General features: G+C 41.2%; 1 pseudogene; it reads left to right on the top strand.

Moving 5' to 3' along the window:
- Nucleotides 1-11,546: 11,546 nt before the first annotated feature.
- Nucleotides 11,547-14,337, top strand: LOC129856106 (zinc finger protein 629-like; annotated as a pseudogene).
- The last annotated feature ends 11,957 nt before the right edge of the window (nucleotides 14,338-26,294 follow it).

Here is a 26,294-nt window from a genome sequence, read left to right as displayed (position 1 = left end):
TTGGAGGAGGGGCTCCTCCAAATAGGATCGGACCTCCATTATGACATCTGCTGAGGGATTCCTTCGTGCTGCATCCCCAGTTGCTCTCTCGTCAAACAGCATCCAAACAGCAGACATTTGTGGCACTACTCCTGGTGCTTCTGCTCCATTTGATCCCTCTTCTTCCTGTTGCCCTGGTGCCTGAGCCAGCTGACTGCTGGGGCTGTCCCTCCCTGCTGCTGAGGTTATTCTTTGAAGAGCCTCATCAATCACTCTGGCATCACTGAAGGCTAACTTCTTAAACCTGAAGTCAAGTGCAGCGGTTTCTGATAGCACGTGATTATATTCCATTCTGTGGAACTTTCTGTCCTTTGATAGGGTGTCCATCAACTCTGTCACTCTGTGGTTACATTTGCTTCTCTCTGGAGTCTGGCTGTGATTCGCTGCAGACCCTTACACAGGATTATCATTTTTGAGGCTGTCACATAGCTGAAAAGAGAGAACAGTAACTTATTAGTTCAGGTTCATGTTTTGTCTACTGATACTACATTCTCATCTACTGCTCATATACATATATAATACTGGATTAAATAATGATGTAGTAATAACTGCTTACTGTACCTCTCTCTACTGATCTCCACAGTGACCTGCTCAAAGGGTTCCAGGACTCTGCACACCTCCTCCACCACCTCCTCTTGGGTCAGAGCATCAACAGGTACATTGACAATGGCCAGGGTAGAGATGATGGCATCATTTGACTCAAGAAATCGCTTCAACATATAAAATGTTGAATTCCACAGTCTTGTTTAGGCCTCAGCTCAGGCATCCCCATCTGGCGTTGTGTAGACTTTAGTTTTTCAGCATCTACTGTGCTCCTGTGGAAGTATTCCACAGCTGTTTTCACTTTGTGCACAGTGGGCTTCATCACCTTCAGAGCATCTCTTACAATCAGGTTGATTGTGTGGGCAAGACATTAATGATGGGTCCGTTTTAACATTTTCATGGCTTTGGTTATGTCAGCTGCATTGTCGCTAACACAACAGACCACTTTTCCATCTAACTTGCCATTCTCTGGCCACTCTCAACAGTTCCTAAGCCAAGTTCTCTGAGGTTTGTCTTCTTCAACGAAGTGACATGTAACCGACATGTAAGAAGTGGTTACCCTTGATGTCCAGCAGTCAGCAGTAGCTTTTTGGACTCTTTCCCGCACTGACGCCTGTGTGCTCTCGTACAGTTGTGGAACAAGTGATTTTGAAAGGGTTTTCCTGCTTGGAATTGTGTACATTGGATTTAGACTATTGCTATAATTTTTAAAACCTCTGTCCTCCATGATCGAAAATGGCTGGAAATCGGTGGCAATCATTTTAGCCAGTGCAATATCAATTTGGCCTTGTTTTGCTACAGACATAGACTTTGGCATAAACTGGTCCATAGAAGGTCCTTACAGTGAAATGCTTACTTACAGGCTCTAACCAATAGTGCAAAAAAGGTATTAGGTGAACAATAGGTAGGTAAAGAAATAAAAACAGCAGTATAAAAGACAGGCTATATACAGTAGCGAGGCTATAAAAGTAGCAAGGCTACATACAGACACCGGCTGGTCAGGCTGATTGAGGTAGTATGTACATGTAGATATGGTTAAAGTGACTATGCATATATGATGAACAGAGTAGCAGTAGCAGAAAAGAGGGGTTGGCGGGTGGGACACAATGCAGATAGCCCGGTTAGCCAATGTGCTGGAGCAGTGGTTGGTCGGCCCAAATGAGGTAGTATGTACATGAGTGTATAGTTATAGGGACTATGCATATATGATAAACAGAGAGTAGCAGCAGCGGAAAAAGAGGGGTTGCGGGACTCACAATGCAAATAGTCCGGGTAGCCATTTGATTACCTGTTCAGGAGTCTTATGGCTTGGGGGTAAAAACTGTTGAGAAGCCTTTTTGTCCTAGACTTGTCATTCTGGTACCGCTTGCCATGCGGTAGTAGAGAGAACAGTCTATGACTGGGGTGACTGGGGTCTTTGATCATTTTTAGGGCCTTCCTCTGACACCGCCTGGTGTAGAGGTCCTGGATGGCAGGCAGCTTTGCCACAGTGATGTACGCACTACCCTCTGAAGTGCCTTGCGGTCGGAGGCCGAGCAATTGCCGTACCAGGCAGTGATGCAACCCGTCAGGATGCTCTCGATGTTGCAGCTGTAGAACCTTTTGAGGATCTCAGGACCATGCCAAATCCTTTTAGTTTCCTGAGGGGGAATAGGCTTTGTCGTCGTGCCCTCTTCACGACTGTCTTGTGTGTGTGTTTGGACCATTCTAGTTTGTTGTTGATGTGGACACCAAGGAACTTGAAGCTCTCAACCTGCTCCACTACAGCCCCGTCGATGAGAATGGGGGCGTGCTCGATCCTCCTTTTCCTGTAGTCCACAATCATCTCCTTAGTCTTGGTTACGTTGAGGGATAGGTTGTTATTCTGGCACCACCCGGCCAGGTCTCTGACCTCCTCCCTATAGGCTGTCTCGTCGTTGTTGGTGATCAGGCCTACCACTGTTGTGTCGTCTGCAAACTTAATGATGGTGTTGGAGTCGTGCCTGGCCATGCAGTCGTGGGTGAACAGGAAGTACAGGAAGGGACTGAGCACACACCCCTGGGGAGCTCCAGTGTTGAGGATCAGCGTGGCAGATGTGTTGCTACCTACCCTCACCACCTGGGGGCGGCTCGTCAGGAAGTCCAGGATCCAGTTGCAGAGGGAGGTGTTTAGTCACAGGATCCTTAGCTTAGTGATGAGCTTTGAGGGTACTATGGTGTTGAACACTGCGCTGTAGTCAATGAATAGCATTTTCACATAAGTGTTCCTTTTGTACAGGTGGGAAAGGGCAGTGTGGATTGCAATAGAGATTGCATCATCAGTGGATCTGTTTGGGCGGTATGCAAATTGGAGTGGTCTAGGGTTTCTGGGATAATGGTGTTGATGTGAGCCATTACCAGCCTTTCAAAGCACGGGTCTGTAGTCATTTAGGCAGGTTGCCTTTGTGTTCTTGGGCACAGGGACTATGGTGGTCTGCTTGAAACATGTTGGTATTACAGACTCAATCAGGGACATGTTGAAAATGTCAGTGAAGACACCTGTCAGTTGGTCAGCACATGCCCGGAGCACACGTCCTGGTAATCCGTCTGGCCCCGCAGCCTTGTGTATGTTGACCTGTTTAAAGGTCTTACTCATGTCGGCTACGGAGAGCGTGATCATAGTCGTCCGGAACAGCTGATGCTCTCATGCATGCCTCAGTGTTGCTTGCCTCGAAGCGAGCATAGAAATGATTTAGCTCGTCTGGTAGGCTCGTGTCACTGGGCAGCTCGTGGCTGTGCTTCCCTTTGTAGTCTCTAATAGTTTACAAGCCCTGCCACATAAGATGAGCGTCGGAGCCGGTGTAGTATGATTCTGTTTGATGGTTCGTCGCAGGGCATAGCAGGATTTCTTGTAAGCTTCCGGGTTAGAGTCCCGCACCTTGAAAGCGGCAGCTCTACCCTTTAGCTCAGTGCGAATGTTGCATGTAATCCATCGCTTCTGGTTAGGGTATGTACGTACAGTCACTGTGGGGACGACGTCCTTGATGCACTTATTGATAAAGCCAGTGTCTGTCAGTGGTGTACGCCTCAATGCCATCGGAAGAATCCCGGAACATGTTCCTGTCTGTGATAGCAAAACAGTCCTGTAGTTTAGCATCTGCTTCATCTGACCACTTTTTTTTTTAGACCGAGTCACTGGTGAATCCTGCTTTAATTTTTGCTTCTAAGCAGGAATCAGGAGGATAGAGTTGTGGTCGGATTTACCAAATGGAGGGCGAGGGAGAGCTTTGTACACGTCTCTGTGTGTGGAGTACAGGTGATCTATAATTTTTTTCCCCTCTAGTTGCACATTTAACATGATGATGGAAATTTGGTAGAACTGATTTAAGTTTCCCTGCATTAAAGTCTCCGGCCACTAGGAGCGCCGCCTCTGGGTGAGTGGTTTCCTGTTTTCTTATTTCCTTATACAGCTGTCTGAGTGCGGTCTTAGTGCCAGCATCTGTCTGTGGTGTTAAATAAACAGCCACGAAAAGTTTAGCTGAAAACTCTAGGCAAGTAGTGTGTCCTGCAATTTATCACAATACACTCTACTTCAGGTGAGCAAAATCTAGAGACTTCCTTAGATTTCATGCACCAGCTGTTGTTTAAAAATATGCACAGACCGCTCCCCCTCATCTTGCCGGTGAAGCGTATATCCCGCTATCTGAATATCCATGTCGTCGTTCAGCCACGATTCCGTGAAACATAGGATATTACAGCTTTTGATGTCCCGTTGGTAGGATATTCGTGATCGTACCTCGTCTAGTTTATTGTCCAATGATTGCACGTTGACGAGTAGTATTGACGGTAACATCAGCTTTCCCACTCGCCTTTTCCGGGTCCTGACCAGGCATCCGGCTCTTTGTCCTCTGTACCTGCGTCGCCTCCTCTTGCAAATAACGGGGATGATGGCACTGTCGGGTGTTTGGAGAATGTCTTGTGCTTCTTGAAGAAATAATCTTAGTCTAATCCGAGGTGAGTGATCGCTGTCCTGATATCCAGAAGCTCTTTTTTGCCATAAAATACGGTTGCAGAAACATTATGTACAAAATAAGCAAAAAAACCCACATATTAGCAAAATTGGCTGGCCGCCGGTAAAACTGCTGCCATTTCTTCCGGCGCCTTTTTGTCAGACTGCGTTGCTGTGGGTCGCGGAGTAGGCCTACTTGACTGAGTGGATACATCTCCACGTGTGGAGGTGCTGGCTCCAACACTCCAACACTATCACTAGCCGGCCCGCTAGTTTCTCGAAGCTCCGCTACAGCTAGCTTCAAAGTTGGGTGCACAGTTCGCATATGCCGGTGTAGGTTGTTCGTAGAACCGGCTTTATATGAGATTTTGTTTTGGCAAATTCTACACTGTGCTCTAACATTGTCTACGTGACTAAAATGCATCCAAATGCTACTGCGCTTCCAATTCATTTTCCAGCTGTTGTTTTCACAGCTGTCCTTCCTCTCTCTCCTCCGCTGCTAAGTGTGACTGTGAGTGAGCTGGCTCAGGCCTCCCTCAACGCATCTTTGGTTCATTGGTTGACACTGCGTTTCTGATTGACAGGAACAACAGGTGAGGCTGTTAGTCTGAGCAGACAGTCAGAACGAATGTGTGCGCTTGAGCATTTAGGCCTATATTATTATTATTATTTATTTTTTCGTTCTTTGAATTAGTTAATTATATTAATTTAAATCTTTTGATTATTCATATCTTATTTTGGTTATCTTTTTATAAATAGATTTGGCTCTTCTGATATACGAGCCGGCTCCCAACGTTCACCTACAATAGCCGGCTCTTTGAGCCGACTCGTTCGTGAACGACCCATCACTATTATTTTGTGACTGCAATTCTTTCCTCGTGAACGAGACCACTGAAAGAAATGTCTAAACTACAGTTACTGCATGTATTTTTAAATTAGCATTTAAAGGCTGCTACTTTGGAGATGTTTGGTGCAGCTGAGAATGGTCGTGGAGTACCAGGACGAGAATGATCGGGTAAGGAGAAATAAAACTATGTAGAATAGGTTTGTGAATCTAGATCTACTAATAGCTAGCTATATATACACACTGACTATACTCATGTAGCTACTTAACTAGCTAGGAACATTACTAACGTTGCTGGGTTCTGTATTGTTTTTAGATTTGACTGTGTCTGATTGATTAAAACGTTGTTTGTCACAGCTTTTAGATTTGACTGTGTCTGATTGATTAAAACGTTGTTTGTCACAGCTATGCGCACGCAGGCATGTCTAAGGCTATAGATAACATCTGCCCCCCAGAATACCTGGCGATTGTCGCTTATGCAAAAAAACGCTACAACTCAACCTGTAAATTGAAGGCCCATGTCTGACTGTCACGGTGGGAAACCAAGTGCCTGTACCGTTTTTGGCAAACCTTCAAATGCAAAGGAGATTTGTCCAGATACATGAGGATTCACACAGTGGAGAAGTCATTTAGCTGTGGTGACTGCGGGGAGAGCTTCAGTCGCAAGCAGACCTTAAATTTGCATAAACTGACTCACACAGGAGAGAAATCATTTAGCTTTTGTGACTGTGGGAAAAGCTCCAGTTATAAGTGGGACCTAACGAAGCGTATACAGACTTATAAAAGAGGAAAACTATTTTGTACAGTCCAAAAATATAAACGCAAAATGTAAAGTGTTGGTGCCATGTTTCATGAGTTGAAGTAAAGGGTCACAGAAATGTTACATAAGCACAAAAAGCTTCTCTCTCAAATGTTGTTAGTGAGTATTTCTCCTTTGCCAAGATCATCCTTCCACCTGACAGGTGTGGCATATCATGAAGCTGATTAAATGTCATGATCATTACACAGGTGCACCTTGTGCTGGGGACAATAAAAGGCCACTCTAAAATGTGCAGATTTGTCACATAGATGTCTCAAGTTGGGAGCGTACAATTGGCATGCAATTGGCATGCTAACTGCAGGAATGTACACCAGAGCTGTTGCCAGATAATTGAATGTGTATTTCTGTCTGTAATAAAGCCTTTTTGTGGGTAAAACTAATTCTGATTGGCTGGGCCTTGCTCCCCAGTGGGTGGGCCAGTCACCAAAGTGGGTGGGGCAATGCCCACCCATGGCTGCGCCCCTTCTCAGTCATGTGAAATCCAGAGATTAGGGCCCAATGAAATCATTTAAATTGACTGATTTCCTTATGAACTGTAACTCAGGGAAATTGTTGCATGTTGCGGTTACATTTTTGTTCAGTATAGTTGTGGAGACTGGGAAAAAAATGTACTCTCAAGTTGTCCTTTAACAGGCATACAGTATACTGACTCACACAGGAGAGAATCCATTTAGCTGTGGTAATTGTGGTAAAATATTCATTCGGAAGTAGCTCCTAACTAAACATATACAGACTCACACAGGGGATGAATAACTGCTGCGGTAAAATATTAATTCAAAATCCTCCTACTGAGGCATGTGAATAATGTCCACGAAGGAAGACAAAATGATCAAAACAGAAGAAAAAAAGAAAATGAGGACATATCTTCTGTCCGAAGATGGTAATGAAGAGGCAGGATGGAAAGCAAAGCAACTTTTAATGTTCTATGTAAGCCTAAAAACAGTTTGATTTAAGTTAAATTATGAGGTAATGGTTAATCTGGGATTGGTACAACCATTTTTGGACTATTCAATTTATGATTATATATATACATAATATATGTATATATTAATGATATGTGTATATAGCCATTTTTATTTTATATAACTAAAAATGCTATTGTCTTACCCCATCAAATATAAGCATGTTTTACTCCATTGTGAATGCTGTAATTTAACCATACATTGTATAGTTTATCAAAACATGGCTAAAACTATAATGTTGATCTCCTGGGTGGTCAGTACTTGCATTCATAGCTCAGTATTTGAATTTGAGAGTGGTTACATTTCTTCAGCCCAGCAGCCCCATCCCATAGCTGTTTACCAACAAAAGTGGAGGGGTGGAGATTTGTTGCTCTTTCAATCTCTGATTGCCCCTTTAAATTGTAAAGTAATGATAATTACAGGTCTGCTGTTCAGTCTATTGATGTTTTCAGGTTATTAGAAACAGTTTCCTGGTAGTTTGTTTTGGAATCTCTCTCAAGGTGATGAGAGAATGTTCAGACTGATATTATTGATATTATAGTGTAACGACCCTGGGTTTATAAGCGCGGAAATCAACTCTGCCGCACGAGCATGCTTTTGCGGAACAGTCGATAGCGCGCCGGACCTCGGGCTAGAAGGTCGAGGGTTCGAGACCTGCTCCCTGCTGTTTCATTACACTGGTGTCAGAAGTGTGATCGGACCTGGCATCCACGACAGTGCGTGTGCTTGGCTGGTGAGCGCATTCCTGTAAGACGTAGAGTCGCAAGCTAGCGCGAGGACGCGCTCTTTGAAAGGAGTGTGTAGTGCAAGACCCTGGGTTTATAAACGCGGAAATCGACTGTGCCGCAAAACCATAGCGCGCCGGACCTCGGGCTAGAAGGTCGACGGTTCGAGACCTGCTCCCTGCTGTTTCATTACAATACTTTAGTCTCTATTTTATGTTCAGTTTACTGCAGCTTACAAACCATTACCAGTAGAGAATGTATGGGACAGAGACTAAATGTTCCAAACATTCTCTTTTGGTTTGTAAGCTTCGGAACGTAATGGAAAATGTGTGGGCATATTCACAGCAGTCCCAAGGCATTGCAGTGGTCAGGAGTCGCCTGTGTTACAATGTGGTCTTTCAAAATGTGTAGAATTGCAGGAAATTAACTCTAAAACATTTATTTTCTCTCCACTGTTTAGCCATATTAAAATCACAAAATTACTTTTTGAAACGCTTGTTTTAGAAATAATTGTGTTTGATCTAGTATTTGGTAGATAATTGTACCTTTTTTTTCTTCATTTACACAGTTTCCAAAAAAGGACCCTTATTCTGAAGGATAAAAATATCCCTGTCCTGTCGTCACTAGTTACCACAGCCACAAAGTCATAAGTCAAATCATGAATACTGCCTATTTCTACAATTGTTCTTCTTAAGATCAACTGAATCACACTGTTACCCTTATGCCTACCCCTAAACTTAAACGAAGACCAAAAAGCTCATGTTTGTTTTCCTGAATGTTTAGGACATAGCCTTTGTGGCTGTGGTAACCATAAATGCTTAGCAAGTTATTATTGATGCCGTCACTTTCGTGTCAAAGACACTAGAAGAAAATGACAAGAAAACACGAACGTTAGATACTTAACTTAAAATAATGTTTAAAATACCGTTTTTGAGAGTTTTTCTCAACAAGAGATTAACAGCTGCTGCTGATGAGATATTCGTTTTAGTTGAGAAAACGATAGCAGAGATTCAGGACGAAGTTTTTCGTTCGAAAGAAGAAAACCACCGTCTACAAAGGCTACTTGACATAAATCTACTCAAATGCGGATCAGGTTTGTTAACCACTACGTTTGTCTATTCAAACTTTATTATAGGAATCTCAACTTGTAAGGTAGTCTATATTTTGGGTTATGATCAGGCTTTGACGATAGGGTAAAATGGTTGAGCTTAGCTCATTAGCCATTCAATTTAAGGAGATTTTAGATAAGAATCAATCGGTACACAGTGCACTCCGTACAGTAGGCCTATTTGGACACTTATCTAATAAATCAGTTTTGATTTGAGATCAAATGATGAATACAGGTCAACAATACAGAATGGCACTTTTTATTTAAGGTTAATTTCATGCATATGTTTCACCATTTAGACATTAAAGCACCTCCCCCATTTGAAGTAATCATAAGTATTTGGACAAATTAACTAAGAGATTGAATAGAGGTTTTGTATACTTTTAAGCCAGTAGTTCTGAAAGTAGCGCCCAAGAGCCTAAAAGGGTCCCTGAACCACTGATTTGTTCTCCAACCCCAGTAGCGTGTGCATAAAGACAGTAAAAAAAACTGTGGTGTCCTTGGCCCACCCTCCAACCTCACTGGACAATACTGGGCCAACCTGATCCCACCTCCCACTTTAAACTTGCAACTTCATGGGACATCATTCCACCTGCCAATCAACATTGTCCATCATGTTCGATAGACTCAGGCTTGTTCCCGTTGTTGCAAGCATGGTCTCATCAGACTAGTATGGCAAACAATCAAGTGATTGTGATAATGTAATTTTATACAATATTTTGAGGGAGCGTGCAATTGGCATGCTGACTGCTGAAATGTCCACCAGAGCTGTTGAGACAGAATTTAATGTTAATTTCACTACAATAAGCCGCCTCCAACGTCGTTTTAGGGAATTTGGCAGTACGTCCAACCGGCCTCACAACCGCAGATCACGTGTAACTACGCCAGCCCAAGACCTCCACATCCGGCTTCTTCACCTGCGGGATCGTCTGAGACCAGCCACTCAGACAGCTGATGAAACTGAAGAATTTCTGCACAAACTGTCAGAAACCATCTCAGGGAAGCTCATCTGCGTGCTCGTCGTCCTCTCCAGGGTCTTGACCTGACTGCAGTTCGGTGTCGTAACTGACTTGTTTCAGCTGTACCGAGCAGATGGCAGACAGTGCAGACAATCCATAGATTAGGGCCTAATGAATTTCAGTTGACTGATTTCCTTATATGAACTGTAACGCAGTAAAATTGTTGAAATGTTTCATGTTGCATTTATATTTTAATGCAACAATTTCTAATATTTTACTGATTCTACAAGGTGATCCTGATAAATGATCATGCTGTTTAATCAGCTTCTTTATATGCCACACATGTCAAGTGGATTGATTATCTTTGGCGAAGGATAAATGCTCACTAACAGGGATGTTAGTGAAACACATTTGTCACATTTTAGAGAAATAAGCTTTGTGTGTATGGAACATTTCTGGGATATATTATTTCATGTTTATATTTTTGTTCAGTGTATTTTCACTGTTATCAAAATAACTAATGGTAAGTGCATGCAGCCAGGCAATCCCTGTTGCTTCATAGCGTGCGTTCACTACATGAGACAGGAATGAGTGTGCCGATCTTGTGCACTAAATGATGCCATGTTAGAATGTAAGGATTCTGTGCCTTTCTCCGCTGGGAGTGGACTACAGTTGGTTAATTATGCATGTATTATTAGGGCTCTAATGAGCAACCATTTTGGTTGCATATGCTCCTTAATATTTTGCCGTGCCACCTGAAATGTTTATTTGGGGGGACCAGTGCGCCTAGGAAAAAAATCGCCCAGATTATTATTGTTGTAATGATTAGGCTTTGCTGTACCGTTGCTTCCGAGTGCCTCAGAGAATAAACTCAGAAAATCTTTGTTAGCGTTATGGTTGCACCATTACTAGGCTACATAGAAAACGGATTGTTTCCAGCCCAAACAGTTCAAAAGATGAATGAATTTGTCCAAGTATATCATAAGACATGAACAGAATGAATCAGTGATTTGTATTTCCTGCAACTTCCTGGAGAGGCAACGCACAGGAATGCTGCTACTGTGAGTGTGCGCGGTTCGAGCGTATGTGAACTAAACTTTTTCACAAACATCAAAAGTGGTCTCCTGATATGGCATAGTTGTGGACTTTGAACATTCACTTTTGTTGTTTTTCTATGAAAAAGGTGTGATTGAGAGAATCGGAAACCTAGAAAAACAAAACTGAGAAAATGGAATTGGGCAAAAAAATAATTTATTTTATAGGGCCCTAACCATGTAGAAACCTAATATTCAAAATGTTTGCTTTTTATAATAAACATATCTTTACAGGGTAGTTAGTTTCTAGGCCACAACATGTGCTTCAGAAGTAGCTCAAGTTCATTTATGCCCAATACAGGCTATATCTCAATTTATCTAAAGAATCCTCTTTTTCTGGTGGCCCTCAATGTTATGTTGTGCTCCTAACTTTTTAAGTTGGGAGAACCAGTGCTTCCAAAGAAAACATGCCATTTATAGCCCAAATTAGATGTTTAACTTCGCTGTCCAAATACATATGGTTAGCAGTGTATATCAATAATTAAAATGACCATAAACAGATTCCTAAATCCCAGATTGTAGCTCTAACTTGTAGGCATACCCCTCATGTCAGCATTGAGGTTTTGTTTAATCCTTTCCTTCAGACCTCCAGCAGTTCACCCTCTCTGTCTGAAGTGGAGGTACCCCCTGAGCAGCAGCACTGTGAGCAGGAGAAGAGCCCCAGTCTGGGGCAGGAAGACTCAGAGCCCACACAGATAAAAGAGGAACAGGGGGAACTCGGGCCCAGTCAAGAGGAAGAGCAGAACTCACATACCATAGAGTTCATATTCACTCCTGTCCCTGTAAAAAGTGACTGTGATGAGGACCCAACTCAGCCCTCACATCTCTATCAAGCCCCAAAGGAAGGGAACCGAGAGGGTGACACTCTGCCCAATACTACAATTGAACAGATCAAAACAGAATCCGGATGGAGAAGACTACAGAGAATGCGAACCAACCAGTGATTCTCAGACCCTCTCTGGAGTAAATCCAGACTGTTCTGAGGATCAGAGTGAGAGCTCTGAAAGTGTCCGTAGTATTAAAAATGCAGCACCTCCTTTAGGTTTTAATCCAGTCAAATCAAAGAGAAAATGGATTGTAAAAATCCAACATTCCTGTATCAATACTAAGGTTAGAAAATCTATAGAGTTATCTAACGTGAAATCACCCAGTCAAAGTAATGCTGCTGTTTCTTGTTGTAAGGTGTGTGGTATATATATAAAGTATTTTCTTTATATGGGTTCATTAATGAAACATGTGCAAACTCATGTAAAAGATCAAGAACATCTTTGTGGTGCGTGTGGAATGTGTTTTCAGTCACAACAAAGTATGATAGATCACCACCAAACTCACACCGGAGCTAGGTTTTCTTGTCAGGTTTGTAGTAAATGTTTCACTACGGAATATGATATGTCTGTGCACATGAGGATCCACACAGATGAGAAACAATATCAATGCTCTGATTGTGGCAAAAGCTACACTCAGTTTGGATATCTACAAGTACACATGAGGAGCCACACAGGGGAGAAACCTCCATACCCCTGCCCTGATTGTGACAAAGGATTCCACCGGAGTGACCATCTAAAGAGACACATTAGGAGCCACACAGAAGAGAAGCTATACCAGTGCCGTGATTGTGGCAAAGGATTTAGCACTGCTAGCAATATGAAAGCCCACTTAAAGATCCACATAGGGGACAAGTCATACCATTGTCGTGAATGTGACAAACAATTAATTTCCAATGGTGAACTAAAAAGGCACATAAGGATTCACACAGGGGAGAAATCATTCCGCTGCCCTGATTGTGGAAGAGGCTTAAGTCAGAATCACCATCTGAAAAGACATATGGGAACCCACACTAGGGAGAAGGCAAAGGGTTATTCCAGAAAGCAAGATTAATGAGTTACCAAGCTTACTTTAGTCAGAGCTCAAATCAACTCAGAATTTCCCGCTCCAGAGAAGTACGTCACGAAGCAGGATAGGGGATTTAGCAAGCAAACTTTGGTAAACATTTAAATTCAACTCGGAATAACCTTTTAACCATTACTATGGCAATGCAGATTTTTGGGGGTTGTGTTGAGGACCAATTAAATCTGTTTTTATGTCTAGAAAGGAGTGTGCAATTACATCTCCTTCCTATGGATTGTTTTTGTTTGTTGTAAGGGGCAATATGGTATTGTAACATCCATTTTAGGACTTTCACATTTCTGATATATTGACTTCTTTTTTAATTGCCTCGAACTTACTTCAACTGAGCTTAGTTCAACTTTAGAACCCAAAATATAAGCCATCATAAAATAAAATAAAAAATATGTATATTGAACAAAAATATAAATGCAACATGCAACAATTTCAAAGATTTTACTGAGTTACTGTTCATAGAAGGAAATCAGTCAATTTAAATAAATAAATTGGCACTAATCTATGGATTTCACGACTGGGCAGGGGTGCAGCTATGAGTGGGCCTGGGAGGGCATAGGACACTGGGGAGCCAGGCCCAGCCAATCAGAATGAGTTTTTCAGCCACAAAAAGGCTTTTTTACAGACAAAATATCCTCAAATGATCCCACAGGTGAAGTGGTTACAAGTGGTCTGCGGTTGATAGGTCGGTTGAATCTACTGCCAAATTCTCTAAAACGATGTTGGAGGCGGCTTATGGTAGAGAAATTAACATTAAGTTCTCCGACAACAGCTCTGTTGGACATTCCTGCAGTCAGCATGGCATTGTGTTGTGTGACAAAACTGCCCATTTTAGAGTGGCCTAATATTGTCCCCAGCACAAGTTGCACCTGTGTAATGATCATGCTGTTTTTATCAGCTTCTTGATATGCCACACCTGTCAGGTGGATGGATTGATTATCTTGGCAAAGGAGAAATGCTCACTAACAGGGATGTTATTTTTTAACAAAATTTGAGAGATATAAGCTTTTTGTGCATATGAAACATTTGTGGGGTCTTTTATTTCAGCTCATGAAAAATGAGACCAATACTTTACATGTTGCATTTATATTTTTGTTCAGTATATTTGTAATCATTTTGATCTCATGGCTGGTCAGTCCTTGCATCCATAGCTCAGTCTATGAATTTGAAAGTGGAATTGCTCTAGTCCTATCCCTCAGCTGTTTACCAAAAATAATGGTCGGATGACCGCTTTGTTGTTTGTTTAAATCCCAAATTGCCACTTGGTTAAATTCAATTGTCACAATCAAAATGTTTATTTAGATTTAGTAGAATATTTAGGCCATTGATGGCTGAAATGTCATGTTTATAACTTGTAAAAATAATAAAACGTCACGCTTTTGAGCTGCACAGTTCTTGTCTATTGTCTTCAAATGTTCTTATGATTTGGGGCTGCACAGGCAGCATTTAACACATTCAGCCATGGTAATATTTCAAAATCATATTGAATCAAATAAAACCTATTTACAATAATATAACATATCAAGCAAAATTGCTTTTACCACATTCATGAGCATCACTGTCCTTGTCCTGAGTGACAGATTCACATTCACCCTAGCACAACACATTTTCGGTGGCGACATACATTTGGAACACCTGAATACACCCTGATGCCATCCAGCCGACATTTCCTAATCCCTAAAGTAAGGACAAATGGGTCATATTCATAAAGTGGGAGAGCTGATCTCGGATCAGGTTCCCCTGGTCCACGTCATTTTATCTATTTAATCTGTACAGCAAAACTGATTCTAGATCACCACTCTTATCCTAAGACACTTTATAAATATGGTCACAGGAATATTATTTCATTTGTAGCACTGAGTGGCAAGAAGTTAGAACCATCAGACTTCTCAACATGCACACACCAAGTTAGTCTGGGACTGAAGAGTCCTGTTGACATTCTTGACATACTCTTGACTTTTGCACTGTGTCATATACAGTCAGGTCCATTTTTGGCACCCTTGATATAAAAATTAGCAAAAAATACAATAACTTTTGTTATTGACCCAATACTTATTTTCCACCATAATTTGCAAATAAATTCATAAAAAATCCTACAATGTGATTTTCTGGATTTTATTTCTCATTTTGTCTGTCATAGTTGAAGTGTACCTATGATGAAAATTACAGGCCTCTCTCATCTTTTTAAGTGGGAGAACTTGCACAATTGGTGGCTGACTAAATACTTTTTTGCCCCACTGTGTATGGTTGGGTTAATTAATGTTGGATATGTTACTAAGTAAGGGAAAGGCAGACACATGGTTGCGGTCACTTGTAAGGGTGTGTCGTGTCTGTGACTATCATTAAATGTGAAGACTGTTATTTTAGCAAATCAATTCTTTGTGTAATTATTACGTGATTAAACAAATCATGTCAACTTTAATTAACTAGGAAGTCGGGGCACCACGGGAAAATGTTGAGTCTATTTGAGTCTATATGTTGAGGCTATAAACAAAATATAACTATTGTTAAATAGAGTGTGTCTGTAAAATGTGTATAAGATGTATAAACTGAAGGTAGAAGCCTAAGTGTTATTGTTTATTAATTTACTCCAATTGGGGGAAGGGTGGTAGGGTTGCAGGGAATAATAAAGGTACATTCTTAAAAAAGTATGTCTATATAGGTATGTGTATGTATATATGTGTATATGTATGCATATGTGTATGTATATGGATATATATATATTTACCCCAAAAAATATATGGGGATTGGAAATGATGCAGACAATTACATTGATGGAAGCAACAATCTTTCCGCAATACTAAGCTGATCCACCCCTTAAAAAAGAAAGAAAAAGAAAAGCGAACATTACCCAACTTTTGGCTAGCTCTCTCTTATCGGGAACGTTACATCGATTAGCAAAAGCTTGCCAAGTTCATTTACTTCTGTTGAAACGGGACAAAACAAAGTCGACAAATATTTCCATACACACAACAGCTGTTATATAGCGATATGAGGTGACTATTATATAGCACTATCTGACAGATAGCTAGAGCCGAGGCTAGAGCTGAACTGGTTGTAGTAGCTACTACTAGCTACGTTAGCTAATTAATTCACCTCAGTTGAGAGGGGATGACACATTACCTAAAGTTACATGTCAGTTACACTACTAGCTCAGCACTGGGAATAAACACAAGTTTTTTTTTTCTTCAGTTAAATCAAACAGCAAAGAGAATGAGATATACAGAGTTAGCTCAAATGTCCAAATGATTATCTTTATATTCAAGCATTAAGCATATCAAAAGTATCAAAAAACTTCACACATTCACTTAACTTGAACATAAGCTACAACAATGTAAGTAAGTATAATACAAAAGTCGAAAAAGCACTCCTCTACAAAAAAAGTTTAGATTACAATGTTCACTCACTAGTGTCCATAAAGCAAACAGCACAAAAATAAACACATCTATACACCGAGTCAATGAAATTGGACATTGGGTACATAACTGCAAGTATAATACGAAAGTCCCAAAAACATGCCTCTGTACAAAAGCTTTAACTCACAGCAAATGTTCTTTCACCCTTGTCAGCCTGTTAAGAGTCATACCATAGCTGCTTCAGAGTAAGCAGTAAGTAATTACCACTAGTAAACCAGTAGGTGGCGCAGTAACCCACTGCTCTCTGCCATCTTGTCAATGATGTCATCTTTGTCAAGTCCCATAAGAATCTCCTTCTCTGTTGCCATCAAAAGGAACCCTTCAAGGTTCTCTTGAGTGAGGGAGGTTCTTAGGTGGTTTTTCACGAATTTCAGGGTGGAAAAGGTCCTCTCACAAGCCACCTGAGTGATGGATAGGGTGAGAAGGAACTTGTAGCCCAAACCAATGATGTGATACGCATCTGTGAGCAGATTGTATTGAGACTGTAGAAGATAGCAGCATATCAGGCAGTTTTTACATGTGGAACAACTTCTGCTCACCAACTCCACACTTTCATCAGGATCCTCAAAGCCTTCCCCTGATTCATCACTGGCGGCGGCGGCCCTGCTGTTGTGCTCCTCCAATGCTGACTGTTTCAGTCTTTCCCACTGTTGTGCAAGGCTGATCAGTTCAGCCTGCAATGCCTCAAAAGTGGCATGTTCATCACATTCCAGTAAGCATTTGCTGATCTCCTTCATGGCTGGTTTTGGAAGGCCCTTTTTCTCTGTTCTCAAGAAAATGCTTCGGATTCATGCAGGAGACATCTGCACACAGCACTGCATTTGCTGCATAACGGCGGTGAATACCTTCAACAACAGTGTCCAGTACCACATTGTGAATCTTGATTTTGTAATCCATGTCAGCATTAGCAATGGGCTCGTCTTGGGCTGCAATGGGCTGCCAACTCACCTGGTTCTCTTCTTTTTTTTGTTCTCTTCCCTGGGAGAGCAGTCTGAGCTTCGGCATCACAGTCCTGCTGCTCCTCCAGAATGCCATTGGCCGACTCAACAAAGTCGTCTACACCCTCAAAGTCTTGGCACACTTTCTCAGGTTATCCTCCATTCCCGTCACCAAGAGCTGTGCTGTTACGATATCCATGCCACTTGTTTGCAAGTATTTAAAGAGAGGGGACGTCTGCTCAAAAATCCAGAGAAAAACCTCAGCTGTAAGTATGGTTTCATTCTTTAGGAGAGCATCCTTGTACCCTTGGGCCTTGCTTCGGATGGCAGGTTTTATGGTCACATCCTTTTCAATTCTTTCCATATTGATGACCACATCCGTGTAAAGTGCATGGTCAGGCTTTGCAAAGCTTCAAAATACTTTCCTCAAGGCCTCGTCTTTGGCCCACCAGCGTGTTTCACCAATTACATCAAACCGTCTGTGTCTCCTGTCCTCACTGGTTTCCTCCCATAGCTTCATGCTCTTGTAGGAATCTCGAATGAACACTGCAATGTCATTCAGTAGTGAGAAAAGGGATTCACTTGCCACAACAACCCCAGTGGTGTCAGTTAGCACAAGGTTGAGTACATGTGAGTAACACCATATGTGTATTTGGTTAGGAGACTATCCTGTGAGCAATGCAGAGAAGCCCCTGTATTGTCCCTGCATATGATCTGCTCCATCTGTTGCATTACCAACACACTGTTTGATATCTATGTCCATCTTCTCAATGGTCTGTTTCACAAGGTCTACAAAGTACTGTCCAGTCGATGACTCACAGTCAGTGACCGCAATGAGTCTCTCGTGGACAACATCAGTGACATATCACAGAACTACTGCACACTGGTCTTTGGATGTTAAATCATGTGTTGTGTCCATTTGTATTGAGAACATCCCTGCCTTTCTCACTTCAACAGCAATTGTCTGCTGAATCAACATTCTGATGACTTCAATTACTTTATTTGCTGTTGTTTTGGACATCATAGTTACCAAGGACTTCCTTTACTTCTCATCTGCTTCTTGCTCTTCTGAATGCAATCACTAACATGCTCTTGTAGGCAGACATCATATTTGCTTAGCAACAATATACACTCAAGAAACTAGATTGACGGCCATGTTTTCCAAGTTATATGCAGCTTCGTGTCTGTGTCCTCTGTGGCTAAGCCTACATTTACCAATAACTACATCAAACACACGTTCCATTCCCTGCCTCCTCTTTCTGACCTGGTCTCATTGAACTGACATTTGCTTATCACTCAGAAGGGAACGGATGTCTGCTCTGCTGGCTCTGAGGAAAAAGGCTTCTGCACTTTCTCTATGGGTCTTGCCTCTCTCATGTTCCTGTACTCTCTGATGGGCATGTTTCCAGGCCTGCATGTCTCCTTTGACAAATGCACTATCACTGGCTGAAGGTTTTGCGAATGCAAGACATACTGAGCAGAACAAGGAGTGAGTTACTTCATTGTATGTCAGCTATTTTCTGTTTGTGCCATCTTTGGAGGGGAAAACATTGGGAATGACTCTTCGAGGGGTTTGTTTTGGGTGGTCCTGAAAAAATAAGTCAAAATCCTTGGACTGAGGACGGGCAAAATAATCAAATGGATTTTCAGTGCTTTCGCTGTCCCTTTCTATTTTCCCTGTCCTGGGCTCTGAACCTCTCTCTCTGCACATCTGGTTGCTCTGCAGAATGAGATTAACATTGTAATTAACCTAAACTTAAACTTGTATTACTTGTGCAGTCATCGATTGTATGCCCCCTGATTACAGTCCTACTGATAATCTCATAAATAAAGCACATATTAATCTAAAATCATAGCCTACATGTTTAGGTTTGTGCTCTTAAGTTGTACCTGCTCTGAGTCTGACTCTGAACTGACCATCATCTCCAGTTCTGCATGAGCACCTGAAGCTCTAGTGGTACTGCTGCTTCCTTCTCCACCTTTGCAAAGAAAATATTCTATTATCATACTCACTATCATTAGTCTATCAATAGTCTACATTAATACAGCTCTGGAAAAAATTAAGAGTGGTCTCTTAATTTGGAGTGGTCTCTGAATTTTTCCCAGAGCTGTATATTATTGTAGTAACTTGTAATGCTGGTACTAATGATCTTTGTCATTGCCTGTGCTGTGTCATACAGGCTATTGTGTTACTTTCATGGATGTATTATGGTTACGGTACTGTAGCCTGTTTCGCTGTACAGTGTATGTGCACTTTCCCTAGCTTATGTGGCATGAGTCATGATTGAATGCTGGCAAGTCCATAGTCTAGGTTTACAATTTTTTTTACTAAAGGGGCGTTTTTTGTTGTTGTTGTTTACACGCCAAGAGTGTGCAAAGCTGTCAAAGGCAAAGGGTGGCTACTTTGAATATATTTTGATTTGTTTAACACTTTTCTGGTTACTACATGATTCCATGTGTTATTTGATAGTTTTGATGTCTTCACTATTATTCTACAATGTAGAAAATAGTAAAAATAAAGAAAAACCCTGGAATGAGTAGGTGTGTCCAAACCTTTGACTGGTACTGTATACAAGATGGCAGCTTCGCATCTAGTCCTTAGGAAACTGTGCAATATTTCGTTTTTGATGTGTTATTTATTTATTACATTAGCCCAGAAAACCTTTAGTGTTATTACATACAACCGGGAAGAACTATTGGATATCAGAGACACGTCAACTTACCAGCACAACCATCACTACGACCAGAAATACGACTTTCCCAAAGCAGATCCTTTGTCTGCATCTCCCAGGGCATTTGAACTGATTCCAGAGGCCAACCCAAAACAACGCCGCCGGAGCGGTCTTCTAGTGAGGCTTCAGATGCGCACACACCACCCACTGCTCCCGAATATATTACTCGCTAATGTCCAGTCCCTAGTTAACAAAGTTGACAAAATCTGGGCAAGAGTTGATTTCCAAAGAGATATCCGGGATTTTAACATACTCTGTTGCACGGACACATGGCTAGCTGGGTACATGCTCTCGGAGTCCATACAGCCAATGGGATTTTCAGTGCATCGTACAGACAGGAATAAACATCTCTCCGGTAAGAAGAAGGGCGGGTGTGTATGTTTCATGATTAACGACTCATGGTGTAATTGGAACTCTGTCCTTTTGTTCACCTGACCTAGAATTCCTCACAATCAAATGCCGACCGTATTATCTCCCAAGAGAACTCTCCTCGGTTATCGTCACCGCTATGTATATCCCCCCGCAAGCGGATACCAAGACGGCCATCAAGGAACTTAACTGCACTTTATGCAACCTGGAAACCATATATCCTGAGGCTGCATTTATTGTAGCTGAGGATTTTAACAAGCTAATTTGAGAACAAGGCTACCTAAATTCTATCAGCATTTCAATAGTTGTACACGAGCGAGTAACACGCTCGACCATTTGCTACTCTAACTTCCACGATGCATACAAAGCCCTCCCCCGTCCTCCTTTTGGCAAATCTGACCATGACTCCATCTTGTTGCTCCCATCCTATAGGCAGAAACTAAAACAGGAAGCGCCCGTGCTTAGGTCTATCCAACGCTGGTCTAACCAATCGGATTTCACGCTTCAAGATTGCTTCAATCACGTGGACTGGGATATGTTCCAGGTAGCCTCAGATAATAACATTGCCGTATACGCTGACTCAGTGAGCGGGTTTATAAGGAAGTGTATAGGAGATGTTGTACTCACTGTGACTATTAAAACCTTCCCTAACAAGAAACTGTGGATTAATGGCAGCATTCACACAAAGCTGAAAGCGCATACCACCGTATTTATCATGGCAAGGCGACTGGAAATATGACTGAATATAAACATTGTAGTTATTCCCTCTGTAAGGCAATCAAACAAGCCAAGTGTCAGTCTAAAGAAAAACTGGAGTCGCAATTCAACGGCTCAAACACGCAAGTGTCAGTCGAGAGACAAAGTGGAGTCGCAATTCAACGGCTCAAACACGAGACGTATGTGGCAGGGTGATACTGGGTACGTAGTAATCTTTACTATTATAGCTGTGTTTACTATAGTTCTGTTGCACTACTTTACAGTGCAGACAATAACCTATCATAGTTTCCACTTACTATCCTGGTTTTCCTTGGAAATGTGCTTTTCAGCTATATTACACTGCGATATTGTCCAGTGTATAGCTGGGTTTACTATAGTTATGTTACACTACTTTACAGTACAGACAGGAACTATCCTAGTTTCCCTTAGAAACTCACATAACAGCTAGATGACACTGCTGGTTCCAACAAAAAGAAACTACCATTTCCAGTATGGCATCAAGTGCAGGCTTATGCAACTGTAGGCCTAATAAAACATTAACTCACATCATCACTCTAACTCTATCATCACTATTTTGACGATTGATTAGTTACAGTTAATTTGGGATTGAAAACATCTAGGCATATAAACCAAATGTGATCATTCACATATTCTCCTGACAAACAATTGGACTATGAATACATAACGTTACCAATTAGTTTACCCTGGACAGTTGGGCAGGGTGCATAGGCTGTATGCAGCTGCTATTATTAGTAACCTACAGTTGATCAGACTGAAACATTTTCTAATTTGCATCCCATACAGCATGTCAGATCTCTTTAGGTCTAGCCTGGGCTGCTGCAACATTTATGTAAAGAGTTTTTGCTTGTGTCTGTGTGTCTAAATACGGAAGGAAAGTGGAACAAAATGCACTACGTCAACCTATCGTTTTAATCTCACTTTTAAAGGATGATGCGATGGAAGTGATCAAATCATTCTGAATTGATTTCGACATCCCAGAGAAGACAGTGGAAACGTCCATATGTTTAGCAAGTAAGCTCCTTGCAGTTGCCCTTGTTAGCTGAACTTTCCCTCTCATGGGGCCCCTAAGTAAAAGCCAACTTTTGCTGATAAGCTGCTTGTGACCCGTTTATTCTTACCTTCTCGTTGTGTTGCGCAGTTTGAATAAACTGACGTTCGTCCTTTACGTGATCGATGCAGCTTTTTCTCAGAAACTTGAATCTGATGTGAGCAATGAAAGGGGTTCTTCCAAAAAAAAATCCACTTTGTTGTTAGCATTATCTAGCCATTCTGTCTGAGAAAACTGCACTCTGGTAGGTAGCTAGCTACTTGCTACTAAAGTTAACAAGGTAAATTTGTCACGCCCCTAGCCTTAGTTATCTTTGTTTTCTTTATTATTTTAGTTAGGTCAGGGTGTGACATGGGGGATGTTTGTGTGTTTTTGTCTAGTCGAGGGTGTTTGTAGTGTCTAGACTCTAGGGGGTTTTGGTAGAGTTTATGGGGTTGTGTTCAGTGTAGGTGTCTAGGTATGTCTATGGTTGCCTGAGTGGTTCTCAATCAGAGACAGCCGACTAAGGCAGCATAGGCATTAGACAGGTTGTGGGTAATTGTCTATGTCTAAACGTTAGTAGCTTGTGTCTGCACTTTCGTTTTTGTAGCTTCACGGTCGTTTGTTGTTTTGTATAGTTTGTCAGCGTTCTTTGTTTCGTCGAGGAGGGTATGTGTTCACTTTCAGCTTCCTATGTCAACTGGAAGTGCCTTAAAATGGTGCCATAGGGTCAGGTTTGAAGGGTAATAAGGTCAGATCTTTTCAAAACTTCACTTGTGTGATTAGACAACCCTCATGAACTGTAATCAGTCATTTTTCCCAACAAATGTCAAAGAAAAGCTCTCTCACACAAACACACACACACAAAAAGGAAGGATGGACTGAAAAAGTACGGTGCTTAAAGACACACAAAGCCTGCAATGGCATTACTATTATCTCCAGGCCGTGCCGAGTTCAACGAGATGCCCCGCTTGATAGTAGCTAGCTCGGTCTGAGCGCAGCGACCGTTACAAGAAGACGGACACGAATGACCCTTTGACCTCAATATCAATTTTCTTTGCTTTTGGGAGACAGAGAGAGAACCGTTAAGGTTAGAAGCACAATTTCACCTCAGGAACACTCCTAGGGTCCTCCCGATCTGTGCAAGCCTAACCTTGACCTTGTGGCATTAACCCTTCACAGTAAAAAGAAGGTGTTTACATCAAACAGTTTACAATGACATGTCTCCCCATTGGAATGCATTGACTGCACCTCTAAATTCAACCTAAAGCCGATGTGGGTTATGAATGTCTTATGACCCTGTCTTTGATGTCAGTCCATCAAGCCACCATGAGGTCTACCTGTGTCGATTCTAAGCTTCCTGGAGCAACCGGAAGTGATTAAATTCACCCTAAAAGTGTTTTGATTTACATAGCATTCAATTGTGAAAATCACTGCATTCAACCCTATGTAGATCAGTCAATTTTTAACATATAGACTTAAAACTCAGGATTCTGTAACAGCATACTCCATTCAAGATGTGTGTTTATTTATAGCTTCCTTTGACAACCGGAAGTGCCTTAAGATGGTGTCATAGATGCAGTATCGAAGGGTTAAAAAGGTCAGAACTTTTCAAAACTTCATTTGTGTGATTAGGTAACCCTCATGAACTGTAAATCAGTCATTTCTCTAAACAGATGTCAAAGAAAAGCTCTCTCTCACACACACACACACACACAAAGCAATGATGGAGTGAAAAAGTACAGTGCTTAAAGACACACAAAGCTGACAATGGCATTACCATTGACCATTGATTATTGACTTGCGTTACAATAAGCCTATGAAAAATTAGGATAGTAAGGGAACCCCCCCCCCCCCCCCCAATTCTACAAAATAACATGGCAAGTATTGGCACCGAGCGCAGCATATACACGATGGACAAATACACTACTTCTGGCGGTGTTTCATGCAAAGTTGATGGGAAATGCCATGCAAATGAGCTGTGTATCACTCCAAAAATCCTATAGTGGGCGAGTGCGTTCTATGCTAATTTTTCATAGGCTTATTGTAACGCAAGTCAAGACCCAAGAGTAAAATTTTGAAGGTTTTGCCAAAAACGTATCACCCCCTTAAAAAAGTGCTTTCTGGACCGTTTTTCGAAATTCTTTCAATTTTTATGTCAATTACACATGTGTAAGAACTGTATGAAAATACTTTTGTCAAATTTTATTAACATAATTTTTGGGGAAATTTTATTTGTACTTAAGGAATATGTTTTGTGCATTTGGAATGGGATTTCATAGGAAGTCAAAAGTCAAAAATTTGGAAACAAATTTATCACCCCCTTTAAAAAAGTGCTTTCTTGACCGTTTTTCGAAATTCTTTCGATTTTTAGGTCAATTACACATGTATAAGAACTGTATGAAGATACTTTAGTCACATTTTATTATCATAATTTTTTTGGAAATGTTTACTTGTACTTAATAAGGAATATGTTCTGTGCATTTGCAATCTGATTTAATATGAAGTCAAAAATGTGAATAAATTAGAAAAAACTTATCAACCCCTTTAAAAAAGTGTTTTTTGGATTTCATAGTCGAAAATAACATTTTGTTTTTAAAAGGCCAAAATGAAGCATTTAAAACCGTTTTGAAAAATTACGCCTGGTAACCCAAAACATGAAACAGAATATTTTTTGACTTTTTTTTAAAAAACTCCATAAATCACTCAGGCCATTGACTCGAGAAGAAAAAACATAAAATATTTTCCAGAAAAAATATATATATTTTCTGATTTTTTTTTTCTGACTCCATCCTTGCTTTGTGTGTCTGTGTGTGTGTTTGTGTGAGCTTTTCTTTGACATCTGTTTAGAGAAATGACTGATTTGAAGGTTGCCTAATCACACACTTAAAGTTTTGGAAAGATCTGACTTTTTTAACCCTTTGAAACAGCACCTATGACCCCATTTTAAGGCACTTTCGGTTGGCACAGGAAGCTATAAGTAAATAGCTATCCTGATTGGGGTGTGCTTTTACAGAATCCTGAGTTTTAAGTCTATACGTTAAGAACTGACTGATTTACACAGGGTTGAATGCATTATATATCACAAACTGCTGGTTGGGTATGGCAAAACATTTTTAGGGTGATTTTATCACTTCCGGTTGCTCCAGGAAGCTTAGAATCAACACAGGTAGACCTCATAGTGGCTTGATGGATTGTCATTGAAGACAGGTTCATAAGACATTCATAACCCACATAGGGTTTATTTAAAGAATGCACGTTACATTTGCATATGATTCAACAGTGAAAAACATCACATCATATTGCAAACATAACACACTGTTGAATCATATTGCACACATAACACACACTGTTACGTTTGCAATATGATGTGTTGAATCATATTGCAAATGTAATGTGCATTCTTTAAATACTTTAGAAATACAAAATTGAACGTCCTGATCAGGATGGCCGGGCAGTGATAGTGGTTCCTCTCCATCGCTCCTTGCGTGAAATTTCATCATGTCGATTTTGGTGATGGTACCCCCCCCGTTGAAACATATTGCAAATGCACAAAAGTCAACTAGCAAGTCGGTGTCCATCAGTCAATTGGATATTGTCAGACACCAAACTGATACCATCTGACACCAAACTCACTTTTTCCAACTCCTTTAGAAGCCAACTATAACATATTTCAGAGCAGGCCCAAAATTCACAGCGCCTTCTATTTAAACCATAATAAAACAAATAATACGTAGTTATGTTCTAGCTGCGGGTCCAATTCTCACATTATGTTTAGCCCTATGTGAGGCGACCTCGAATCCCAAGTTTCGGCTCAATAGGTCATTCGGTGCCCGTAAAGTTTGTAAAGTTTCAGAACTCTAGGTCTGACGGTTCTTTAAAAGTTGGAACAAAAGTAACTACTACATGCACTGTCTGCCTCTAAGCCCCTCAGTGTGTCCCTCCATCATTTCTGTGTGGGTGTGTAATTGTTTTTTTTAAATCTGATGGGATGAATGACTGATTTACAGTTCAGGAGGGTTGTCTATTCACATATATGAAGTTTTGGAAAGATTTGACATTTTTAACCCTTCGAAACAGCCCATTTGACACCAAATATGGCACTTCCGGTTGG

The sequence above is a fragment of the Salvelinus fontinalis genome, chromosome 5 (assembly GCF_029448725.1).
Source record: "Salvelinus fontinalis isolate EN_2023a chromosome 5, ASM2944872v1, whole genome shotgun sequence".
Lineage (NCBI taxonomy): Eukaryota > Metazoa > Chordata > Actinopteri > Salmoniformes > Salmonidae > Salvelinus > Salvelinus fontinalis.
The sequence above is the reverse complement of the archived record's forward strand: the minus strand, read 5'-3'. Positions and strand labels throughout refer to the sequence as shown.